The 24,567-nt window shown below is 49.5% G+C and overlaps 1 protein-coding gene across 1 annotated transcript in view; it reads left to right on the forward strand.

Moving 5' to 3' along the window:
* The first annotated feature begins 1,367 nt into the window (after nt 1–1,367).
* Nucleotides 1,368–24,567, forward strand: part of CNTFR (ciliary neurotrophic factor receptor) — a 470,837-nt gene continuing 447,637 nt past the window's right edge. Inside the window, exon 1 of the mRNA XM_032780890.2 lies at nt 1,368–1,411. The gene's annotated coding sequence lies outside the window, so the exon portion shown is untranslated. The remainder of the gene's footprint in view (nt 1,412–24,567) is intronic.

Raw genomic sequence — 24,567 nt, forward strand, 5'->3', positions numbered from 1 at the left:
GAGCTCCCTTACTCTGTTCTTTTCCAGTGTACCGCCCTGGACTTCCAGTGAGAGTTTTGCCTGGGTTCCTAAGTGCAGGATTTGCCCCCGGTGTGTGTGGTGCCATGTTCCTGGCTGCGCCCCTCACCCCTCCACATGGCTTCACGGTCAAGTTCAACGGGCACGTGCACTTTTTCGCTCATGCTGGAACACAGCTGGCATCAAAGACACAGGAAGATTCCCACCCCCCAGGAGCCCCCACATGTGGGCCCCTCTCATTCCGGCTCCCTACTGCCTGGGTGCCCCTGCAGAAGAGTAACTTTGCCTAGTGCATGGGGTGTTTCAGGGGAGACTCTGCACCTGTGTGGGGCCTTTCGGGCCAGGGCTGGTTGTAACAATCCCATCGTGTTGGTTTGAATTAGGCTCTGAGAGTCTGATCCTGCGAGGGGCTGAGCTCCAAGTCCATGAGGGTCCTTATCGCCTGCTAGGCTTCCCTGGGGTGCAAAGGCCGGCACATGCTTAGGGCACCCACATCCTGCTAACTGAGCTCCTTTCAGGCACGTAGCTCTGCTCTCCACAGCTGTGAGTCATTATATATAAAGAGGAAGAGGAGAAAATCCCCTCAGCTAGCCCTGTGGTTCCGAGGCTGGGCTGGCACATCCCGGGGCGCGTCCGTGCCTGACCAGTGGGGCTCGCCGAGTGACGTGCCGGGGCAGGTCACTATCTGAGCTCTCTCTCTGGAGTTCTGCACTCGGGTGCCTTCACCAGCAGCCCGCGCGGTGCCCTCTCCAGGCAGTGAGCAATGTGGCAGGAGCCTTGCGCAGACGTGGACCTTCTCTGCCTCTCCTACGGGGGCTGGCTTCGGGGAAAGTGTCCCCTTTCCCTAGACGCTGACACTACCAGCACTTGTGGGCTGGGGCTAAAGCCCCACAGTTCTTCTTAGAATGATCTGGAGTGGGAAGACCCTTTTCAGTCCGCTCTTGGGCACCAAGGCAGGGTTGATTCCCTGGAAAGAATTTTAGTGCCACCTTTAAGTACCCCAAGAGATGGGCTCCCCTTCCTTCCCCTGGTGACACTAACTAGATCTTCCACTAGGGAAGCTTCTCCCAACGCTCAGCCTAAAATTCCCTGTAATGTCAACCCACTAAAGCTAGCACCCCCCCCATGCACCCACAAGCGCTAATTCCCTTCCACCTCCTTTGCAAATTAGTATCCAGGCCACCCCGTCAGTACTTGCATTGCCAAGCAAGATAGATCCTAACTCTTCTAAGTTTTCTGTGTCAATCAATCCTTCCTTCCCCTGCACTGTTTTTGTTCTTGGCTTTTGAGAAAATCCTGCCAATTTGCCCATTTTGTTCTGGTGACGCAGTGCCCAGACCTGGCTGCCATCTGTTCTGGGTACGTTTGCCTCCGAGCCGCGCAGAGAAGGATGGTTAGTAGAATAGTGCATCTTCCTCTGTGATGAGAAGCTCTGGCAGCCCCAAACTGGAAGATGTCCGCTCTGTCCTAACCTCAGGCCCCCAAACAGTCCTAGAATCCTAGGGTTTTGTTGTGGCTACACCAGCCTAGTCAGATGGCTGTCCAGCCTCTATGAAAGTGACCTGTCTCCTCATCAATGGGCGGCCATGGTGAAAATTCCTCCCTGCTCCCAAATTTAGCCATGTGATTTTTGTACTCCCCCAACACCTAACTGTTCCAGCCGAGATTAATGCCCTGGTGTGCTCAGTGCTGTGTGTGCATGGAGGAAGCAACAGCCCATACCCCAGAGTGCTTACAGCTGAGTAGTCAAACAAGCAATGTATGAGAGAGGGGGAGGAGTATTATTCCTTTTTTGCAGATGGGGAAACTGAGGCCAGCTGAGATTTAAGTGATTTTGCCCAGGATCACATGGGGAGTCTATGGCAAAGCCCCCCCTCCCCCCCCCGCCATGGGGCATCGTGACATGAGGCCGAGACAGATGTCAATGGAGCACAGGGGAAGTTCCACACGGCAGGTGTTTGGTACGGCAGGTGTTTTCAGTGCCAGGGGGTGTTCTGCAGAAGGTGGTCCCAGGCTGGACCCCAGGTCGAGATCTTGCCCCTTTACCAGCTGCTGCCGCGTTGCTCATCACTTCCTTTGAAAGTGGTAACGGACAGGAAATGACCTCATTAGTCACACATCAGAACGACGCCATGATTTGCGCTGCTGCAGGCTGGGATGATGTAAGGGGTCTCAAAGTCAGCAGAGTCAGGCCTGGCCAGAAGTTGCCTGGAAGCTCGCTGAGCATAGCCCGGGTGCTGCATTAAGGCAGTTTGGTGATTCAGTAGGTGGTGCTATGCCCCCTGAGCTGGTGCTGCTCCAGTTCCCTAGAATGCCACTAGGGGGCACAGGTGCTGCTAGAATCTTGTTTGGAAGAGGCTTGAAAGTGAGCTGCTGGCTGACCATTCGGGCTCTTTGAAGACCCCACGGCGTGTAAGTAGAGCATCCATCCCACTGCACAGGCCAGGTTCTCACCTAGATAAAACTGCCTTCTTCCTTCCAAAATCCCCCTGCCTTTATGAGTGGATGGAGCATATTGGTTTCCTGTTGATGTAAAACCTGGCTTGAGTGACCTCGGATCAATGCATTTGTGCCTGCTGCTACCTCAGTGGCTGAAGCTCTGGGGTCAGGTGCAGCAGCCCTAGGTAAGTTTCCTTTCAGAGACACAGAGGAGATGGAAGGGGCCAGACAGGCTGGGAGTCTTTGAGGGTAGTGCCGAGCGTGATTTCAGCTTTCTCGAGTGATAAAGCGAGGAGACCGTTCTCTGACCAGGGCTGAAGTTACGGGTAGCGCTTGAGGTTAGATTCAAGGCTGGATCACTGTGTGGGTTCAGATTCAACTAGGGGCGGTGATATGAAGGTATGCTGTTTTCACAAGGTCATGTCCCAGAACAGCAAAAACCTTGTGAGACCAGTTGATTGCATAATTTATTTTTTTTTTTGCTATCTCAGTCAGGATGCACATGTCTCCATATATATGGGTGGGTGTGTGTGTGTATAAATGTTTTTTGTGTGTTTTTTATGTATGGTTTTGTATGTGTATGTACAAATAATGGTGATAATGCCTTCTGCCCTTAAAATGGATTACTCTATGAATCTGAACGTGTGTGCGTATATTTACATATATACAAACACCTATTGTGTATTGGAATGCATTTTTCTTGTTACAAAAAGACATTGTATTTATATGCAGGTTTAGGGTGATTCACTCATGAATTTTGATAGTTAATAACTTTGGTATATCTGCACATATTTTTTCCAGTGTTTATCTACTTTTTGCACAGTGGGAAATGGAAAATCTTCAGGTACCTACAGTTTGTTCAACACTTCATTACATCAGAAATCCAGATTCTGCACTAAAAAATCCTAATCCTATTATTAATAGTTTGAAAGATTCATTTCTAAACCGTTAGTTTTAAAGTGCCTTCTGTGATGAGATACTGAATTATTTGCAGGAGCCACTGTCTGTCTATCATTAGAAATGTTGACATTCATCACATACATCAGTTCTGTCTAGACAGTGTTTGCCAACTGGTTTTGCATGTTGCACCTAAAATGATTAGAACGGAAAGAGATTAGAGAAAGAAATTGTGTTTCTCTATGTTGTCAGTTTGTTTACATTGTGTATCTGACAGCATTTTTACTAGTCTAGTCACTTTTGCTGGCTCTCCTTTGTGTGTCTGTATTATCATTTCCCCAGCTGTTGTGTGGGTCTTTCACACAACAACCAAGGAAAGAAAAATGCTTAGACACGTGTTGGTTTATTTTACAGCCACACAGATTGGCAGGGTGCCCGGGGGCGGGTTTTGGACTTTGAACTCAAAGTCGTTCCAATCTGTAGATGTGTCTAGGTTTGACATGTGTCCCGTTAAAAGAACGCTTTGCGTCAGGTTGCATCAACCCTGGCAAAGGAGCCCCCTGCCAGTGGTTACGCTCATGCTGGCGCTCCTCCCTGTGGGATAACACTGAAGTAGCCCCCCAGTGTGGTGTTGAGAGGTGAGCTGTGCTGCGGCAGGCTGAGGAGCTCGAGAACTAGGGTTCTGAGCGCCGGTGATGCTTTGAGAAAGAATGAGTGAACCCGAGCATCCTAGTCCAAGTCCTCTTTGGCGAGGGGAGTCTGGTTCCAATCCTGATGGTGCAACTTGTTTGGAATGTTGGTTGTCTCCAGTCCTGACGGCTGTTCCGTGTTGCCATGCGTTGACGAAGGGCTCGCCGCAGGGGAGACTGCTTCTAATGTCCCTGGTAGATGAAGTTGTTCTATGCAGGTGACTTTCAGCACTCCCACAGGGCTGTTGCCGAGTTCATTGCTGCTCATAAAACGTTGAGCTGTCTGGATGAAAGAAAGCTGTGGCCAACAGAAGAATTAATGTTCGCTCCAGTTGCCAGGGAAATCGCCTTTCTCCTTCCTTTTGGATATTGCTCTGTCTCTCCCTGTTTGGGTTAAAGGAGCGAGAGGATCGTGATCAAGCGTTTCTGTAAGGAAGCTGCCGTTGTTGAAGGCAGTGTGGCTGCTCCAGGAATTGTGAGGATTGTGGAAAGGCCATGGGAGCCATTAAGGATCTTGGAGAAGTATGGAGCTGGCTGGGTGTAAGCAGCGTGTGATGCACACAAAATGAGGGGTTGAAAGTGCCACTGGAAATGCCAGGTGAGGTGGAGATTTCTTTCTGATGCTGGAAATGCTGCTAGGCAAGAAGCTGGGCTCTTTTCCCCTTGGAACTTGTAATTAATCTGGATGAGCCCAGAGCGTGCCTGGGATTTGTGAATACGTAGGCTACAGCAGAACGTGGGTCAGCACAAACCGCAATAAGCAGGGTGGATTGGGCTAGGTCACTGGTGTGGACCTAGCAAGAAGCGTGACCCAGTGGTTAAAACAAGACTCGCGGAACCTCTTGGGTCCTTCTCACTCACTCTGCTACTGACTCTGTGTGACCTTGGTCAAATCTCTTAACTTCAGCTTCCCCGTCTTTAAAATGGGATTATACTTACCTACCTCAACAGGGATATTTCAGGCTTAATTAAGTGGGTCTAGGTAATACTTAACCCTGCCATGAGTGCAGGGGACTGGACTAGATGACCTCTCGAGGTCCGTTCCAGTCCTATGGTTCCATGCAGATGCACAAGTGGAGGGAGGCATTGCTGAGGCTGGAGGGGAGGATGTGTTTTCAGCTGCCATAGTCATAGGGCAGGGGACAATCCTGGGACAGGGGAACTGCAGGTTGCATTAAGCACCCCAAAGGGCCTGGAATGATGGTGAGGTCATGGGCCTGGCCCTGCCACACTGGCCATCAAAGCCAGTTTAACGAACCTCCACCCACCCCCTGGGCTGTCAACAAGGTTTGAACCCAACGCCTTCGCTGCCAACACACAGACTACAGCCACTTTTGTGTGAAAGATGGAACTCTGTCAACCGGTAGCAGCAGTAGGCTGTTATCCTGCATGTGGACCAGTCACAAGAAGGGGGCACTTGGCACACGTGCCTCAAGCATGTCACTGGTGCACTCTGCCAGACCGGAGCTCTACAGGTCCCTGAGCAGCCCTGGGTCACCTGCAGGCTTCTGGGTGGATGTGGCACGTGTTTGCAGCTCTGCCTGAGGTCACGGACTGGATTTGATGCGCTCTCAATTTTACTGCCTTAGATCCCAAGGAATAACCATTACAGGGTGCACGTCTGGCTTCGGGCCTGCTGAGGGGTAGAGGGGGAGATGTTTGAGGGCAAAATGTGACCTTTGATCCCCATGGGTCTGCTTTAACCGCACAGTGGAGCAATACATAAAGAAGGCTTAAGAGAGACCTACCTACCTGTGACCAGCTCCCTCCCCTTGCTACGCTGCTGAGAGAGCCCTGCGTTTATGCTCCAGCTGATTCCCCGCTTGAGCACAGGAATGGGGCTGCTGGCTGCGTGAACTCAGAGGGCCTCCTGGCTTTGGAATTTGCTCCCCAGCTTGATCTGAGATAGCCTGGAAATAGAGGATGCCATAGCACAGGGTAAAAGACCAGAGTTATTCCCAGGCACTTGGAAATGGGGGTGGGGGATTGCTGGAGAGGATCCTGTTTTGCTGCAGGGGCGAGTTGTGTTGCATTGAGCTGCTGCATCTTAGGTTCCATTTGTAAGCGACATCCGGGACATCCTGGAGCAAATGCATCACCAGGCATAGCCCTGTTTTAGCAATGTATAGAAACCCAATTAAATACTAACTGGAGGAGATGTCTGCTCTTCGTTACCCAGGTGTAAATGGTGAGTAACCTCACTGACTTGGAATTACTCTCAGCCTCTAGTAGTACTGGGTCTTCAGTGGCTTCCAATATGAGCATCAAAGGCGCTGATGAGGAGGGTGGCTGCAGCGTTTGGGAATTGGGTAGTATCCCTTTAAATAGTTTGTCAGCCCTCTAGCGGAACTCACTGTGTTGTGTGTTACAGTCCCCAGCGGAGCGTCTCTGTAGCTAAGCTCTGCAGGTTGTAGGTTTAGTAAATGTGGTTAGTTAGCCCCTACTCTGCCCCTATGGTGCCTTTATCACATTTGCTGTATATGCCCCAAACGGCCCAGCAGTGCCACGCTCCTCCTGGGCTTTTCCTGAGCATCCCTCACCCTGCCGCGACATACCAGGCCGGCATGGGGCAAGAGAAGATGTGACGCTCGTTTTGATCTCTGCCTCTGCCCGCTAATGAGCTCTTTAAGGGCGTCCTGAAAGGCCGTGTTCACAAAGTGCAGTGTGGCTGCGGTTACCCGAGGACGGAGCTGTAGATTAGCAAAAGTGACCTAGGGTTGCCTCTGTTCAAAGCCATGCACGCAGAGTGGCTGTTTCATGCTTTATGTGATCAGCTACAAGAAGCATAAAGTTTCCTTCGCTTACGGGGCGGGGTGGGGTGGGGTGGGGAGTCCTTAGGCTCCCATTGGAAGCAAAGGGAAAGTTCTCGCTTCTGCTGCCTATAGGACACCGTGGAGAAGGCAAGTTGAACACTGGTTCATTGTAGCAGGATGTTGTTCTTCATTCATGAAATAAAACATGTCCTGCCTGTACAAACACCCGTGTTCTCTCGGCCTGTTTCTGCACGGTCTAAAAATAACACTGGCAATAATGAGGCAGTCTGTGCTGCCTAGTGGTTAGGACACAGGACTCGGATTCAGAGAGCCTGAATTCTAGCCCAGTCTCAGCCACTGGCCAACTTTGAGTGAGTCACTGAACACCTTTGGGCCTCACTTGCCTGTCTTTGAAATGAGGATTAAACCCTCCTCCCTTCCAAGCAGTGACGTGAGGTTGAATCAATGAATACTTGGAAAGTGCAGTGAGAGCCCTGTGTGGAAAGTGCTAGAGAACAATCTTCAGTATCCTGGTCAAGCTGCCCCAAAATCACTAGTGATTTATGGGGGTCTCAGTTCTTGGGTCAACAGCTTCAGATGCCTAGTTTTCAAAAGGCTGGTTCTTGGCACTGTCTGATGCTCAGGGCCCTTAGGGGCATCACAAGTTGTTTTTGAGAATCTCTCCTAATGTTCTCACACACTGAAATCTGGGAGCCGTCAGAGAGGGTTTCATCTAGCTCTCAAGCTGTGCTGAACAGGGATTGATATTTTTCAGTGGCTTCCTAGCTCTGCGTTACGGAGCAGCTTGCTTGTAATCCATACGCTATGCATGTGCCGTAGCTAGAGTCTGCATGTATTCCACAGACCCACGTTTACGTACGTACTCCACTACGCCTGTCTGCCTGTTTGCTGCAGAAGCGGCGCTCTCCTGTGATTCATTAAAAGTATTCACTGGATGGTCTGTTTTTATTGACCCTGCTCTGAGAATGATAGAGACCTTTCTGTCTCCTGTATCCCTGTTGCTCCGAGTGCCCTGGAGGGTAGAGCAGTGTATCGTTCCAGTTCAGGTTGCCAGTTTTGGTTGGATGTATTCCTGGAGACTTCATCGCATGACACATTCCTTAGAGATTAATCTTTAATTCCTTGCGACTTTGGGACAATTCTGGGGTAACCCTAGTTTCAGTTCAGATAGTGTTAGTAGCTTGCCAGGCGCACTGGCCATGCTGGGGAATCTAGCTTTTATTTGAGAAGTGAAACAAAGTTGTATTTTGTCTGCGGGGCAGGGAGCACCCTCTGATGTTATAATCCGAGGACTGGGGTTCGGCTACTCCCACTCTGCCGCAGATTCGCCATGTGACTTCTGTTTGCCTGAAGCTGGGAATGGGCAACCGTGCATGGATCACTTTACCTGTTCTGCCCATTCCCTGTGGGACACCTGGCACTGGCCACTGTCGGTAGACAGGATACTGGGCTAGAGGGACCTTTGGTCTGACCCAGTCTGGCCGTTTTTATGTTCAGTCATATCTCCTCTCTGAACTTCTCTCTACCCATCCATAAACTAGGGCCAATACCACAATGGATTAGCTAGTGTGGGTGAACAGTATTGTCACCCTCTTGCGTGGCATCAGGACTGCTCCTTTGCATGCCATGCTCCCATTCTGCCAGCAGAGGCGATTTTTTTCAGCTCCAGTCATGGGGACCGGTGCTCTCGGAGCAGGAGGGCCCGGCTCCTGCGCTCTCTGGTTCGGTGAAGTTCTATGTGTCGCAGTGGGGCTGTGGGTGTTCCCAGCTGGCTGTGGACAAGTCTGACAACATGGTTCAATAGCTGCTATTAATCAAGACATCGGGCACCCGTAGTTCACTCCCCCTTGGCTCTGAGTTATCTCAGGGATGTCCTGTCTCAAGGGTGGTGAGAAGCATAGATTCCAAAGCCAGAAGGGACCATTGTGATCATTAGTCTGGCCTCCTGCGTAACACAGGCCATTGAACTTCCCTGAGCTAATTAATTCCTCGTTGAACTTTATTTAAAAATTGTGCTAACGAACCTCCATCCAACTGTGATGTTCTCTCAAGTGTAGGCACAGCCCAACTGCTGGGTTGGGTGCCATCCCACACGCCTCCCCGGACCAGCTATACTGAGATAAAAGGAAATTACCTGGATCTATGCTAAGAAAAGGGGCAGAGTTAGCTAACACACGCTGGCCAACCCCCACTTCTTCTCCTAATCGGACAACCCCTTACATAGATCTGTGCTGCGAAGAGATGGTGGCTCTGAATTACAATAACATCTAGAGACCTCATCGTGCTGGGTGTTGGGCACACGCTCAGTCTCTGCCCCAAAGAGCTTCCAGTCCAAACCCAGAAGACAGAGTGGGAAGGGGATGCAAAGACAGTGAGGAAAAGGGCCTTGCCCGAGGCAGGGAGAGCACCCATGTCTCCTGACTTCCTTCCTGTATCCACTGGGCCAGGCTGTTCGTTGTTTAATGATGACCTCTTGGCACGCGGGGTTAAGATGTTGGGACATTGCTTCGAGATCCTTGGCTGGATGGATGGAAGGAAAATGCACAGTGTCAGTAAATAAGCACCAAATGACACCCCCTCGCTTCCCCCACCCCATCCTCTGACAGGTGTGGGACCCCAGGTTGCTTGGTGACCATTCCCAGCTGTGGACTGGGGTCAGTATTCCCCATCTGTAAAACAGGGCTTGTCATTCTGGCCTACCTCCCTGGGGACTGGGGGTCTGGGGCACTTCCAGGGAGGTAGGTCTGAATTGACTGCAGCTTGGGCCGTGCTCTGAGATCCTTGGGGAGAAAGGATGGGGGAAAGACCCAGGATGGTTGTAATCGATATTATTTATAGAAGGTGTCATGGCAACCTACCACCCTGCATCATGTATGGTGACAGTAATCCCCAAAGATCCCTGTGACATAGGAAGGCATCTTTGCCTATGTGGGGAAACAGAGGCACGGGGAGATTCAGTGACTTGCTCCTAGGTCATGAAAGGGGGACCTGTGATAGAGGAGGGAACAGAAGTCCAAATCTCCTAAGTCTCAGTCCTCTGCTTTATCCCCTCACCCACCGTTCATGTGGTCACAGCCCAACTCTGTTAAGATATGAGATTATTATTTGAACCCGGTCTGTGTTTGTGCAGAGCCGACACTATTTCTCCATCACCCACACTCCTCTCTCTGCCTGTGTCTGTTGATCCTTCTGGTGACTGACCATGTGAGGGTGACGGTTGAAATGGCATTTGGAGCCTCCCGGTCGGTTCTCCCTCACCGAAGCTTTGCCCAGCAGAAAGATGCTTTCCCCAGACACTAGCCCTGCAGACTCTCCCTGGCTGGGGTCCTTCCTGCCTCTGGCATCACCTGCAGTAAAGACCCTGTCATGTGACCAGCAGTGCCCACTTCGGTGGTGATGTGGGAGGTAGAGAGGAAGCAGCCTGCAGGTCCCGGGGCTGTGCAGGGCTGGGTTAACACTCCTCTGTGTTTTTGGGGTCAGGAGACTCCCAGACAGTGGAGATGCTGTGTATGCGAGCACGGGGAGCACTCTTGTCTACAGCTCCTTTTTTGTTCCATTCGAATATGGCCCAGGTCAGTGGTGGCTGAAATGTGTCACCCTTGTGGGTGAAGTGTGAGCGGGCAGGAGCCTCAACGCATACCCCACAGGTCATGTGCCTGCATCAGTGAAAACCCTCGGAGAAATTGACACCCATCGGCTGTTTTCTTGGCAGCCTTCACCAAAGGACCAAGCGCTCGACTGTCCGTGGGCAGGATAAACTGGTCTTGTGTCCCTCGGGGCTGTCACCCCAAAGCCTTCCTAAGCAGTGTGGGTAGGATGCCTGCGTCGCCTCTATCTGTCTAGTCTCTGGGATGTAATTCACTGATAGTCTGTCCTGCTCTGTAATGCAGGCCAGAGAACTGCTCTGAAGTAACTCCTGCTTGAAGCAGAGCCAGTCTTTTAGAAAAACATCCAGTCTTGATTTAGAAATTGCCAGTGGTGGAGAATCAAGCATGACTCTTGTTTAAACTGTTCAATGGTTGATTGCCCACTGTGTTGAAAATGTGTGCCTTATTTCCAGTCTGAATCTGTCTAGATAGAATTCCCGTATTTGAGAAGAAAAGCATCAAGTATAAATTTCCAGGCTTCAATTTTGTAACCAGGTGTCCTAAGCAGGCAGGGAGGGCCCATGGGGATGGCACTGGACTGTGAGTCAAAAGACATAAGAGCGGCCCTACTGGGTCAGACCAAAGGTCCATCTAGCCCAGTATCCTGTCTGTTGACAGTGGCTAATGTCAGGTGCCTCAGAGGGAATGAACAGAACAGGGAATCAAGTGATCCACCCCTGTCGCCCAGTCCCAGATTCTAAGACCTGTCGTGCAACCTGAGGGCAGATCCAGTCTCTCTATCTTTGCCACTGGTAAAAGGAGGTTAATGGCACTTTTTTTTTAACATGCTTTGAGATCTACTGGTGGAAAGAGTTAAAGATTATTATAGACATGTGAAAGGGAACGTTCTCTTAGTTCCTTTCCTGGATGTCCATGCAGGATTTTTGTCCACAATATAGTTTCTAGGGCTTTAGCCAGTCTAGTTTTAAATGTCCCAAAAGCTGGAGGTCCCACCCCTCCTGCTGGGGAGTCAATTCCATGGTCTGATCTTGGGATAGTCTAAATTTTCCTTTTCCTCCTCCCCCTGGTCCCACCTCAATGTAGTTCTCCTCTAGGAGATGACACTGTTCAACCATTTGACCCTACACCTGGCTTTAGCTTTCCCGTGACCGTCTTCTGAACATATCAGCATCTTTACAGGCTGGATCCTCAGCTGGTGAAAATTATCACAGCTCCGCTGACCTGAGCAGAGCTCTGCTGGCATATACCAGCAGCGGATCCAGGTCCCTTGCACACTTATATTTAATTCAACTACCAACAAACTCAGGATTTATCTTTCTGTGCAAGCTGGAAGAGGGAGAAATTTTGAGTGTTGTCATAAACAGATAGCTACGGGTTAATGTCTCTTTCACCTGTAAAGGGTTAACAAACAGTGACCTGCAACACCTGACCAGAGGACCAATCAGGAGACAAGATACTTTCAAATCTTGGTGGAGGGAAGCCTTTGTTTGTGGTTTTTGGGTTTTGTTTTGGTCTCTCTGGGTCCTGAAAGGGACCAGACGTGCAACCAAGTTTCTTGCCAGTCTCTCTGCTGCAGTCTCTTCGGGGGGCGTGGGTTCCAATCCCATATGTTAACTTCTTGTGGAAAGCGCTTAGATACCATAGTGATGGGTGACCGTCTAAAAACTTAGGGAGGGAGAGAATTATGGTTTCCCCCTTGGTCATTGCTCACTAAAAAATTGTCCCATGTAACCTTTCCTCATCCCTACAGCTCCCTAGACAGACAGGAAGGATATAAATGATTCCCCTTCAAATTATCAACATCCTTCTAGTGGTGAGTCACCCAGGAGTAAGCAAAGTCTCCTATGTACAGTCTTGATAGAATTGCATAGTCAGTGGCTGTTATACCCCTATGTGCTGATGAAGGATGCCTTTGTGCGTATATCCCAAGGTCATGTTAGCACTGCATTCTGCCATGTTGCATTTCAAACCTCTGTCTAACTGGCTGGCCACTATCACTTCAGTGTCAAAATGGCCATTGCTACTTCCCAAGCTTCTGTTTTCTCTAGAGTATCTTTGCTGTGGGTCATTTTCCCCAGCTGCATTATCTTGTATTTTCCCATGCTCAACCTCATAATTATATTATGGTGGTATTTCCAGGTGTCTTCATTTCCTTTGTATTATTGCTAAATCTTTATAGGTGTTTGCAGCTCCTCCCAATTCAGCACTTGTCAGATGTAGTTAAGGTGCTGTTTGCCAGGATCACTGATATAAATCTGAAGATCTGCTCTAGGAATTATTTGGGGAAAGTTTATGGCCAGTGTTATACAGGAGATGAGCCTAGACGATCACAGTGGTCCCTTCTGACCTTGGAATCTGTGAATCTAGGGTACCAGATTTTGCCTCTTGCCATCACTTCATGTTTTGAGATTGGCAGCTTTATGGGGAATGGCCGGAGAAGGGAAGGTGTGTTTGGCGGATGGTGCCAATGGGCCTGTTCCCAGGGCACCTCATTCAGCACCACTGAATCCATTAGGAATTGAGGCTGGGACAGAATTCTGAAACCAGGAATCAAGCGGGTGGCGCAGAAGAGGACACACCGATGCAAGGGAGGAAGGAGAACTTAGTCAGGCACAGCTCAATGAAAACAAAGGGGTGAAGTGCAGAGAGCGAAAACTGTGTATTGAAAGCCACCACCCTCGTGCTACTGTCGTCCCTTGCCAGGCTGAATTCAGGCAGCTCATGGATGTGGGCACTCGATGTCATTAAAGTGTTCCCCTTCTCAGTCGGCTCCTCTCTGCCCGCAAGAGGGGCAGCGAATTCAGAATGGCTTCTCCTCTAGACCCTTCCTGTCTAGTCGTGTCCCCTGCATTCTGGATCATCATCCCTCCAGTTAACCCTGCAGGCTGTGCCGTGCCCATTGCTTGGCAGGTGTCTGGGTGCAATAAAACACCCATGGCCGCCGATTCAGACTCACGGGGCTGTAGAATTGCAGGGTAGCCTGGGCTATGGGTCCCCGTGACAGGGGAGGGTCCCAGAACCCAGACTCCAGGCTGAGCCTGAATGTCTACACTGCAATTCAGCTGACATGGGCCAGCCGGGCGTGTTTTAGTGCGGTGTAGACGCTCTCTTAGAGTCCCTGATGAATAGGTGCCCTGTGCTCTGGGATGCTTCTGGGCTGCTTCAGGAATTGATTAGGCCTACTCTGTTACAGCAGTTACAGGGTGTGATTACTCCTCCTCCAGTTAGCCAGTGGGCAAATAACCTGTCCCCAGGGGAAGCATCTTCCTTAGAGGTTGTCCTGTAGCAGGACAGTTGCTTGTAGCTTTTCCAGTCTGTAGAAGGAACCTTGTTCGTTGTAGGCTCCTTCTTACCCAAATATGTAACCACCTTCTTCTCTATCGAAGTTCAGATAGTGGACGAGCACCATATTGCCCTGCAGGTGGTGAAGTCAGACACCAGTTTAGACACCCCCCAAAAAACTTGTGTTGCTGCAGTTCTTGGTCTCCCTACAAATCTGATGCATATCTCAAGGCTGGCTTTGCTCTGATTTCCACTGCAATAGCATTTGGCTAACACTGCCAAAGGGTATTGAAAACAAGCCTGGAGCTGTTCAGGAAGTGATAAGATAAAGCAGGGTTATGATTTGCCTGTCTAATCCCAAAGCATCTTGAATTATTTAGCATGTGTAGTGTGAGGTCACTAGCCCCTTGATCATTTTCCTTAGAGGAGCCAGAGAAGATAATCACCTGCTTGGGAAAACCAACTTGACACTGTTTATTCAATAGTTTGGGTTTAGCTGAAAATAAACACAGACTAATAATTATAGGGACATCGTCAAGGTCAAGAGGCTCCAACAATCTCTCCTTTTTTTCTCATATGTTTACAAAGACGCTGATTCTTTATGGGAGTGTTTTAAAATTCAAACCAAAAGCTTCAGAGCTCTTGAGGGAAATTCAACACTATCCAGCAATGTACATGAGCAGCCTGCCGTTAGCTTCCCAGCCATGCCCCTGGGGTGTGCGAGCGACCCTGTGCTAACAGACCACTGCGTCCAGCCTGGTGCATTTGGGCAACCCTACACTGACAAAACCGGTATGAGCATCCGACAACAGACCCCTGCGTACAGCCTAGTGAGCAACCCTGAGCTACCAAAATTGGTGCATGCGCCCTTGTGCGAGAGTCACTCTGTACTCACAGACCCGTGTGAGCACCGTGTGTGTGTGTGTGTGAGAGCAACCTTCTACTAGTGAACCAAGTGCGCACAGATTGGTGTGTGTGAGCGAACCTACACTAACGAGCCAGTCTGTGCTGAATGGAGGAGGAAAGCATTGGAAGGGAAAGAGTTAGCAAGAAGATAAACCTTGTGCAAGGACAGTAAAGGGACTAAATTCAGTAGTGTCGGTGCCTGATAAGTAGCAGTCCGGGTGCTGGGGAGAGAAGGCGTTGAGGTTTCCTGCCCAGTTCCCTGACATAGCAGTGTTAATGGGCTCTGGGGACAGCCTGCTCAGGCAGGAGTGTCACTGGGACTTTGGGGGAGGAAGAAGAGGAAAACAAATGCCAGAGCAAGGCTTAGCTCTTGTGCAGTGTTGCTTCAGCCACGTTCCAACCCAGAGGTGGCTGCATTTCAGCACTGAGTGAAAAAGTGATCTTACGTGCTGCCAAATGGCAGCTGAATACCTCATCACTCAGAAGTGGCTGCATTTCATAGATTAAGGCCATGAGGGACAATCAAGTTCACCCAGACTGACTCCCTACATAACACAAACCAGAGGGTTTCACCCAGCTAGGCAATCATTTTGTGTGGAGCTAGAGCAGATCTTTATAGAGAGAGAGACACCCTATCTTGATTTAAAGACCTCAAGTGATGGAGAAACTACCAACCACCCTATTTAAGCACTTGGTGAAGTGATCCCTGTGCAGCGTTGCTACTCGCTGCTTAAGCAGCTGCCACGTTCTGCCTCAGAGGTGACTGCACTTCAGTGCTGGGTGCAATGAGCTAGGATCGCTTTGGTGGGAAGGGGCAGAATAGCAATGGCTGAGCTAGGAGAGTCCATCGCCCACACGAGGGATTTGAACTGGGTGCCCCGCAGTGTGGCCGGCTGACAGAGGATGGATGCAGACCTAGCAATGCTGACTGTATGTGCCCTCTCCTTTGCTGTGGAACAGGTGAGCTGAGAGACCTGGCCTTGCTAAGGATTGGGCATATACAAGATGTAATGGCAAACAGGCAGCTGTTTTTATCGGGTGATCCAAAAGGGCAGAAGAGGGGAACAAGAATGATTAGGGGTGTGGAACGGCTGCCATACGAGGAGAGATTAATCAGGCTGGAACTTTTCAGCTTGGAAAAGAGACCACTGTGGGGGGATAGGATTGAGGTCTATAAAATCATGACAGGTGTGGAGAAGATAAATAACACTTCCTTATTTACTCCTCCTCATAACACAAGAACCAGGGGTAACCAAAGGAAATTAATAGGCAGTAGGTTTAAAACAAACAAAGGAAATATTTGTTCACATAAGGCAGAGTCAACCTGTGGAACTCCTTGCCAGAGGATGTTGTGAAGGCCAAGACTATACCAGGGTTCAATAAAGAACTAGATGAATTCATGGAGGATAGGTCCATCAATGACTATTAGCCAGGGTGGGCAGGAATGGTGTCCCTAGCCTCTGTTTTCCAGAAGCTGGGAATGGATCAATTTATGTCCTGTTTTGTTCATTCCTTCTGGGGCACCTGGCACTGGCCACTGTTGGAAGACAGGATACTGGGCTAGATGGACCTTTGATCTGACACTGTGTAGCTGTTCTTATGTTCTAAAAGTCTCTCTCCCCAGCCGAGGCAGTTGGAATTGTTGTGAGCTGCACTGGGCCAGGAGTCACTCCTTTCGTGCGTCAGTTTCAGTAGCCTTTCGTGTGGTGATGAGATTAAGAGAAGCAGAGAAGCAGTTTGAATCCTCCCAATGGCTTGCGTGAGCGGGTTTGCAGTGTGTTAAACACATCCATGCACACAAGCCGTTTCTCAGCATGAGAAAGACAGGAGGAGAGGGCGCTGGTTGACAAGTTTGTTTTGAAAGCAGGATCATTTGAGGGTTGGATTTTTTTCCCCCTCTGTCTTTTTGCATGACAGATAAAGCAAAACTCCTTATTGTTTCTCTGGCACTTTTGTGCCTGTCTCCTGCTATGGCTGTGTAGATCAAAACAGCTTGGAAAGTTTGGAAGCTGCCATGCATGCCGCATGACTGTTTAAAACAAATCACAGAATTCCACTGTTTATTCATTGCAAGCAAAGTCCTGGTGCATTGCAAAGCAACAATGGTATATTCTGTTACCAGCCCTCTATTGCAAACCCTCATTCTGAAAGGCTCCCTCTGAGGAACCTGACTGAAGTGGGAAGAGAATCTCTGAGCACTGGAGAGAGACGGTGCCCGGTGAAGTTGACCTTCTCCTGATGGCAGAGTGTCTGAACACCTAATTGGCTCTGCCTTGTAAAGCTTCACACTGTTTTATGATGTTATAAATAAGACCTGGCGCTGTCTGAAACAAACCACTAAAAACAAGTGCAGCCAGAGATTGGATGGGACAGAGCTCTTAACTCTCTAGGCAGTATCATACTAGGGAGCAGACGCTGGTTTGTTAGGGCAGGGAGGGCAATATGGCTAGGGTAGAGCAAGTGGCTCTGAGTGCCTTTGTGTGGATTGGTTTATTGTCTGTGCCTCAGTTTCCCCATCCTCATGTAATAATGGACCTGCCAGTCCCTCTCCTGCAAGAGAGGCCTTGAGGACAGGAATTATCCACAAGGATTCTCTCATGGACTTTCTCCGTGTTGGTCCATTGCATCTCCCTTACAGCAAAGACTGCAGAGTCACCCCATGTCTGTGACTCCTGCCCCTTGTCCAGGAACTAACCGCTCTGACTATGGCAGCCTGCGGGGTCCCTGGAGACGGGGGTGGTTCAGTGAAGCCCAGGCTGTGTAATCTTTTCCATTGGGCTGGTGGCGGGGGCGTGACTGGGTGCATCTCCACTGGTCCCTTCCACTCCTGCCCTGGGCCACCTCGTCTCCATCCCCCCTACCCCACTTTGCATAGACCTCTTGTCCATGAGTGGTCTAGGCCAGTGGCATTAGCTGGCCAGCGTCTGCCGTATGACCACGACTGTGCTTTACTGGATAGAGTCAGACCTGTGTCAAAGCCCTGGGGACAATGCAGTTCTCCGGTAGGTCAAGTGGCATCCTATGTTTATGAAGTAGAAGGATGGGAAATCTTGTCCTGCTGTTGCTGCAAAGTGGCCACCATGTGCAGTGAGAATGATGGAGAAGTCCTAGCTAGTCCCATAATGTTACAATATTGACCTTGGTGTGGTGAGGATTTGGGCTAGAACATAAGAACGGCCACACTGGTCAGACCAAAGGTCCATCTAGTCCACTATCCTGTCTGCCGACACTGGCCAATGCCAGGTGCTTGAGAGGGAATGAACAGAACAGGGAATCATTGAATGGCTCATTCCCAGCTTCTGGCAAACAGAGACTAGGGACACCATCCTTGCCCATCCTGGCTAATAGCCATTGATGGGCCCATCCTCCTTGAATTTATCTAGTTCGTTTTTTTTTTTTTTTTTAACTCTGTCATAGTCTTGGCCTTCTCAAGATCCTCTGTCAAGGAGTTCCACAGGTTGACTGTGCATTGCGTGAAGAAATACTTCCTTTTGTTTGTTTTAAACCTGCCTATTAATTTCATTTGGCGACCTCTAGTTCTTGGGTTATGAGGAGGAGTATGTAACACTTCCTTATTTACCTTCTCCACACGAGTGATGATTTGATAGGCCTCTATCATATCCCCCCTTAGTTATCTCTTTTCAAGTTGAAAAGTCCCATGCTTATTAATCTCTCCTCATACAGAAGCTGTTCCATGCCCCTAATCATTTTTGTTGCTCTTTTCTGAACCTTTTCCAATTCCAATATATCTTTTTTATGAGATGGGGCAAGGACATCTGTACACAGTAGTCAAGCTGTGGGTGTTACCATAGATTTATATAGAGGCAATATGATATTTTCTGTCTTATTATCCCTTTCTTAATAAGTCCCAACATTCTGTTTGCTTTTTTGACGGCTGCTGCATATTGAGTGGATGTTTTCAGAGAACTATCCACACTGACTCCAAGATCTTTCTTGAGTGGTGACAGCTATTTTATACCCCACCATTTTATATGTGTAGTTGGGATTATGTTTTCCAATGTACATATCAACACTGAATTTCATCTGCAATTTTGTTGCCCAGTCACCCAGTTTTGTGGGCACAGGAGGCAGTGTTGCAAGTTTATGCGGGGCACCCCCTGAGGGTGAGGGGCGGCAGACGAGAAAGCACAAAGGGGCTTGTTTGAAAACATAACACGTGGGTGACAGAGGCTGGGCTTGACTGGGGGTGGGAGTCAGTAGTGAGTGAGAGATGGGGTGTGGGTGGCTAGGGGCCTTGAACGTGGAAAGAAGTGGGAGCCAGTGGGGAGATGGTCAGGATGACCGACTAAGAGAATGATCTTCACGGCAGGGTTCTGACGGGACATGTGCAGGGAAGTTGCAGTTGTGAAGAGGATGAGAGCTTGGGGAGAGTTTTAGCCTTGGGGATGGAAGGCGTGTCTGTGTCGTGGAGACTTTGTGCAGAAAAATGGGCAAGGTTAAGGTGTAGTGCGGATGTGAGGACCTAGAGAGAGTCAGAGTCCTAGATGGCGCCCAGGTTACGGGCCCGAGGGACAGGCAGGAGGGTGGTGTTGTCCACGTGGACTGAGAAAGGAGGCCGTGGCCAGATTCCCATTTTGGTTGTGCCAATGTACCTCAGGAGCAGCTCCCATGATGTCAATGGGGTTACAAGTGTGAGGAGACCTGGGCCACATGCCTTCTCCCCAGATAAAATCCTGAGGCCTTTACTCAGGGTTTACTCAGTTCTTGCTCAGTCAAAATTACCACGGGAGTCATTGAAGTGACTCCAGTTTTACACTGGTGTAGATGAGAGAAGAATTGGGCTCTTGGCCTGATCCAGCTCTTTTCCTCCCCTGAGTCACTCCACTGATCTCCGGGGAGTGATTTCTGCTTTAAACCAGATCCCAGGCCGTTCCCATGGTGACTCCGGAGTGAGGGGAAAAACTGGAAGGCAAGTTACCTGACGTAAATGGGAGTGGCGCCAGATCTGTGCTGGTGTAAATGAGGTCAGAACCTGGCCCTGAATGAAGGAGCCTGGAATTGAGGGCCAGGATGAAGAAACAGGATTTTCTTCAGGAGAGGCAGAGGGTGGAGGAGGAGGAAGGCAAAGCAGGAGCATGGGGGCTGCTGAGGGTCTGAGGAAGCGGACTCTCAACTTGCCAGTTCTCTCTCACTGGGCAGCATCGAAAGAGCTGTGAATGATGCTTACAAAGGGCCTGACCTACAGACCCCTGGGAAAGGACCCGACAAGAGCTGTGGGACAAAATAAATAGCAGTGACAGAGTGGGCGGGGGGGGGGGGGGAGGGATGGGACTATACATGAAAGGATAGAGTCAGAGAAAATAAACATCTTAAATTAATCAAACAGTACCACAGAATCTCTGTGGGTAGAAATTCCACACTTAAAGAAGAAGAATATAGTGGTAGGACTGTGCTGCCCATGGTGGTGACTGTGACTGTGAAATGCTCAGGGCGATTAGAGAGGCTCCAAAACAGAAAATGCAATAGTAACGGGGGGTTTCAGCTGTGCCCATATTGACTGGGTACATGTCACCTCAGGACGGGATGCAGAGAGAAACTTTCTAGACATTGATGTCTGCTTCTTGGAGCAGCTAGTCCTGGAACCCACAAGGGGAGAGGCAATTCTTGATTTAGTCCTAAGTGGCACCCAGGATCTGGTCCAAGAGGAGAATAGAGCTGAACCGCTTGGTAATATTGAACATTATGTAATTAAATTGAACTTTTTTTTTTTTTGTTGTTGGAGGAAAATGGTACAGAAGCCAACCACAATATCATTTAACTTCAAAAAGTGGAACTATACAAAAATGAGGAATCTCGTTAAATGGAAATTAAAAGGAACAGTCACAAGGGTGAAATGCCTGCAAACTGCACGGAGACTATTTCAAAACACCATAATAAAGGCTTGAAGTAAATGTGTACCTCCAAATGGGTAGGAGGATTAAAAAACCCTGCCACCATGGTTAAATGACATAGTACAAGAGGCGGTTAGAGGCAAAAAGGCATCCCTTAAAAATAGGCAGTAAAATCCTAACAAGTCAGGCCAGGAAAGAATGCGAAGACACCTAGCTAAGGACAAAAACTAACAGCAAAAAAATTAAGTATATCAGAAGCAGGAAGCCTGCCAGACAATCAGTGGAGCCACTGGATAATCAAGGTGCTAAATGAGCACTCCAGGAAGACAAGGCTGTTGTGGACAGCTAAATGAATTCTTTGCATCGGTCTTCACTGTAGAGGATACGGGTGAATCACTTGTCCTGAGCCATTCTTTTTAGGTGACGAATCTGAGGAACTGTCTCAGATTCAGATGTCAGTACAGGAAGTTTTGGAACAAATTGATAAACAGTAGTAAGTCACCAGGACCAGATGGTCTCACCTAAGGGTTCTGAAGGAACTGAAATACGAAATTGGAAAAAGCACAGAGAAGGGCAACAATAATGATTGAGTATGGAACAGCTTCCATACGAGGCAAGGTTAAAACTCTGGGAGTGTTCGTCTTAGAAAAAGAGACAGCTCAGGTAAGCTATGACAGAGGTCTACAAAATCATGAATGATATGGAGAAAGTGAATAGGGAAGTGTTATTTACCCTTTCACGTAATACAAGAACTAGGGGTCACCCAATGAAATTAATAAGCAGCCGATTTAAAACAAACAATCGGGGGTTAGGACTGGGGGTTGGCAGTGGAGCTGTGTGGGGCGTGCAGGGCTGGACTAGCTGAGTGGCTGCAGTTGGGACCGAGGGCCATCAGCAGAAGTGCTTAGAGGAAGCTGATCCAGTGCCTTCCTCTAGCTAGAGCGATGAGCTCCTTCCATTTGACAAGAGCTACATTCTGTCGTGAGCATTTGGGCAATCTCCATCCACCTGGCCATCCGGAAGTCCCCACTGATCTGGTGACCCATCCTCACAGCCGAGGTGCTCTTTGCCCAGCCATGGGGCAGGAGGAAGGGCTACTCCTCCACTTTGAAAGTGCCGATTTCTGAGATTCAAAAAGTAGGAGGCAGGATGGGCTGCTCTGTGCAAAGGTAAGATGGGAGCCCTAATGGCCCTGCTTCCCACAGCCGTCTGTCCGCGTTAACGATCTGTAACGAGGCTGTGTTTGTGTTAGCCTATTAAGCGCCACTGGGGTTCTTTGTAGACTTGAAAGTGTGAGGAATTTTGCCCAACCACGTGAAAACATTTCCATCCCCTTAATAGCCCCACGCACTGGCCTAAGCCTGCGGCGGCCGAAAAAGGTGGCCGGGAAATTCCACATGTTTTCCCTAGTCTCCCACGCCGCGTTAATTCAGTTGCTTTGACTGTTGTTTGCATTTCCAGGGGATCTTGTTAGCGCACCACGCCGCCCTGGCTCTTTCCCCTGCTTTCCTCTAGGCTGGCTTGGCGGAGCCATTGCGGGAAGCAATTTTCCTTGAGCCCAGCCGAGCGTCCCCTCGCTCGCTGTTTTAATGAGAATAATTTCGCCCTGGCTTGCATCAGCCTCAGCCCACCTGCACTGCCAATTACACTGGCAGATCTGGTCTGGCCCATTGAGCTGGGCCCAGGGTGTCCGATTAAGTGTTACTGAGTTGAAAGGTGTGAAAAATTGCACCAGGATTTAAATAGAGGGTGAGGGAGAGAGCTTTGCTGAGTTACAGAGGGACCTACAGATGTACCATATCAGGTGCTTTTGATCTGTGGGGAATTAGCAGTGAATCAAGGGCTTGCTAATTGCAGGCACCTTGCCAGCATGTTAAGGAAGAAACTCTGCTTAATTATAAGGCACATGCCCTTGGATTTGTTCATTGAATTACTTAAATATGTATTATAAAATCACATTCCCCAGGTGCCATGCCATAGGAAGGGGACATGCAGAGATAAACATCCACAGATGCATTATATGCTCTCAAGTGTATGTAAACACATGGCGGGTCACACACACTGCGTGTGTGTGTGTGGACAGTGCATCTGCCCCAGGTACATCCATAAACACACAGAAATGCATTATGTACTTGTGTGTACACACGAGCACATGATGCATCAGTTTGTGTATGCGTACACAGTGCATCTGGCCTACGTGCATACGCAGGCACACAACACTGAGGGTTGTCTTCAGTGCTCCCGTGCCCAGCACAGCCAGGTCATGTGTCCAACTCCTTCTGCCACATGGTCCCAGACCTGACTCTTCCTCTCTATGCCAGCAGTGAAAACTCTCGTTCATTCCCGTCTCAAACATAGCAGCTTCTTCCTCGCTGGCCTCCCAGCCTCTCTAGCTTCTTGTCTGTGGCCCTGGTGGCACCATAGTACCTGGGCATCTGCCGGGGGGACGATTTCTGCTCTGCAGAGGCCAGCCCAGCAGTTCTGCTTTGAGCGAAGGTAGGCGCTGCTGGATGAAGGGGGAGGTCTCTTGTGCAGCGAGTTGGTCGCGTTTCCATTTGTCAGGATCTGTTCCAAGGAAGGCTTTGAAGATCAGGATTGATGCCTTGAGTTGGGTGCTGCTCAGAGACTCATAGAATATCAGGGTTGGAAGGGACCTCAAGAGGTCATCTAGTCCAAGCCCCTGCTCAGATCAGGACAAATCTCCAACTATTTCTTTTTTGCCCCAGCTCCCTAAATGGCCCCCGCAAGGACTGAACGCACAACCCTAGGCTTAGCAGGCCAAGGCTATCCCTCCCCCCACACTGGGAAGCCAGTGCAGAGAACAGCATTTCGGGGTGACTGTTGCCTCGGTGACCTGTGTTGGAGCTTCCTCACGACACGGGGCCTCATCCCCAGGTACAGAGAGCTTTAGCAGCCGAGTCTGGATGTTATGGTTGTGGCCAGATCTGAGCCTGCTAGGATGGGTGCAATCTCCTGGCCAGTTGCAAGTGGAAGTGTGTGTGTCTTCTGTAGTCTTAAAGGATGCCAGCCCTGCAGACCCATTTCACAACCCCCTAATCCTCCAACCTATTCAGATATAGCTGCAAAAACGATCTTCCAGGCTTACTGATCTGAGCATTTTACCTCCTCCCTCGACTCCAGCACATCTGCACAAATTCACGTCCTTGCCCAGCTCCGCTCTTCCCTACTGATCAGTCCTTAGCATATAACCACCCCCTCATCTGTCTCACCTGCCTGTCTGTGGCTCTCTGCATGTTCAAAGGGGCCATCGCCATGGCTTCTGGGCACTGATTTATAAGTATAGGTAAACTCCCGTCAGAGAGAGAGAGGAAGGTCTTGTGGCCAATACTTTGGCCTAGGACTTAGGAGATCTGCATTCAGTTCCTTGCTCTGCCACTGCCTCCTGGTGCCCCCTTGGGCAAATTGCTTCATCTCTCTGTACTTTGGCATCCCCATCTGTGAAACAGGGATAATAAAACTTCCTTTCTCCAACCACTTGTCTGTTTAGACTGTAAGCTCTTTGGGGGCAGGGACTGTCTCTCACTGGGGCCTGCTTTATGCGATAACCCATAAAAAGTTATGCTGACCCTGGTACGTCACTCAGGAGCATGACAAATCCATTCCCCTAATGTAAGAGAGAGTGACTGGCCATAGTGGGTCAGACCAATGGTCCATCTAGCCCAGTGTCCCGTCATCTGCCAGTGGCCAACAGCAGGTACTTCACAGGGAATGAACAGAACAGAAAAGGCAATCAGAGGCTTAGGGACACCTGGAGCATGGGGTGGCATCCCTGGCCATCCTGGCCAGTAGCCACTGATGAACCTGTCCTCTAGGAACTTACCTAGTTCTTTTTTGAACCCCGTTATAGTTTTGACCTTCGCAACTGGCAAGGAGTTCCACAGGTTGACTGTGCGTTGTGTGAAAAAACACTTCGGAATGTTTGTTGGAAAGCTGCTGCCTGTTAACTTTATTGGGTGACCATTGGGTCTTGCATTTCGAGAAGGAGTAAATAACACTTTCCTGTTCACTTTCTCTACACCTGTCATCATTTTTGAGACCTCAATCATACCCCCCCTTAGTCATCTCTTTTCCAAGCTTAACA

The sequence above is a fragment of the Chelonoidis abingdonii genome, chromosome 6, assembly GCF_003597395.2.
Source record: "Chelonoidis abingdonii isolate Lonesome George chromosome 6, CheloAbing_2.0, whole genome shotgun sequence".
Classification (NCBI taxonomy): Eukaryota; Metazoa; Chordata; order Testudines; family Testudinidae; genus Chelonoidis; species Chelonoidis abingdonii.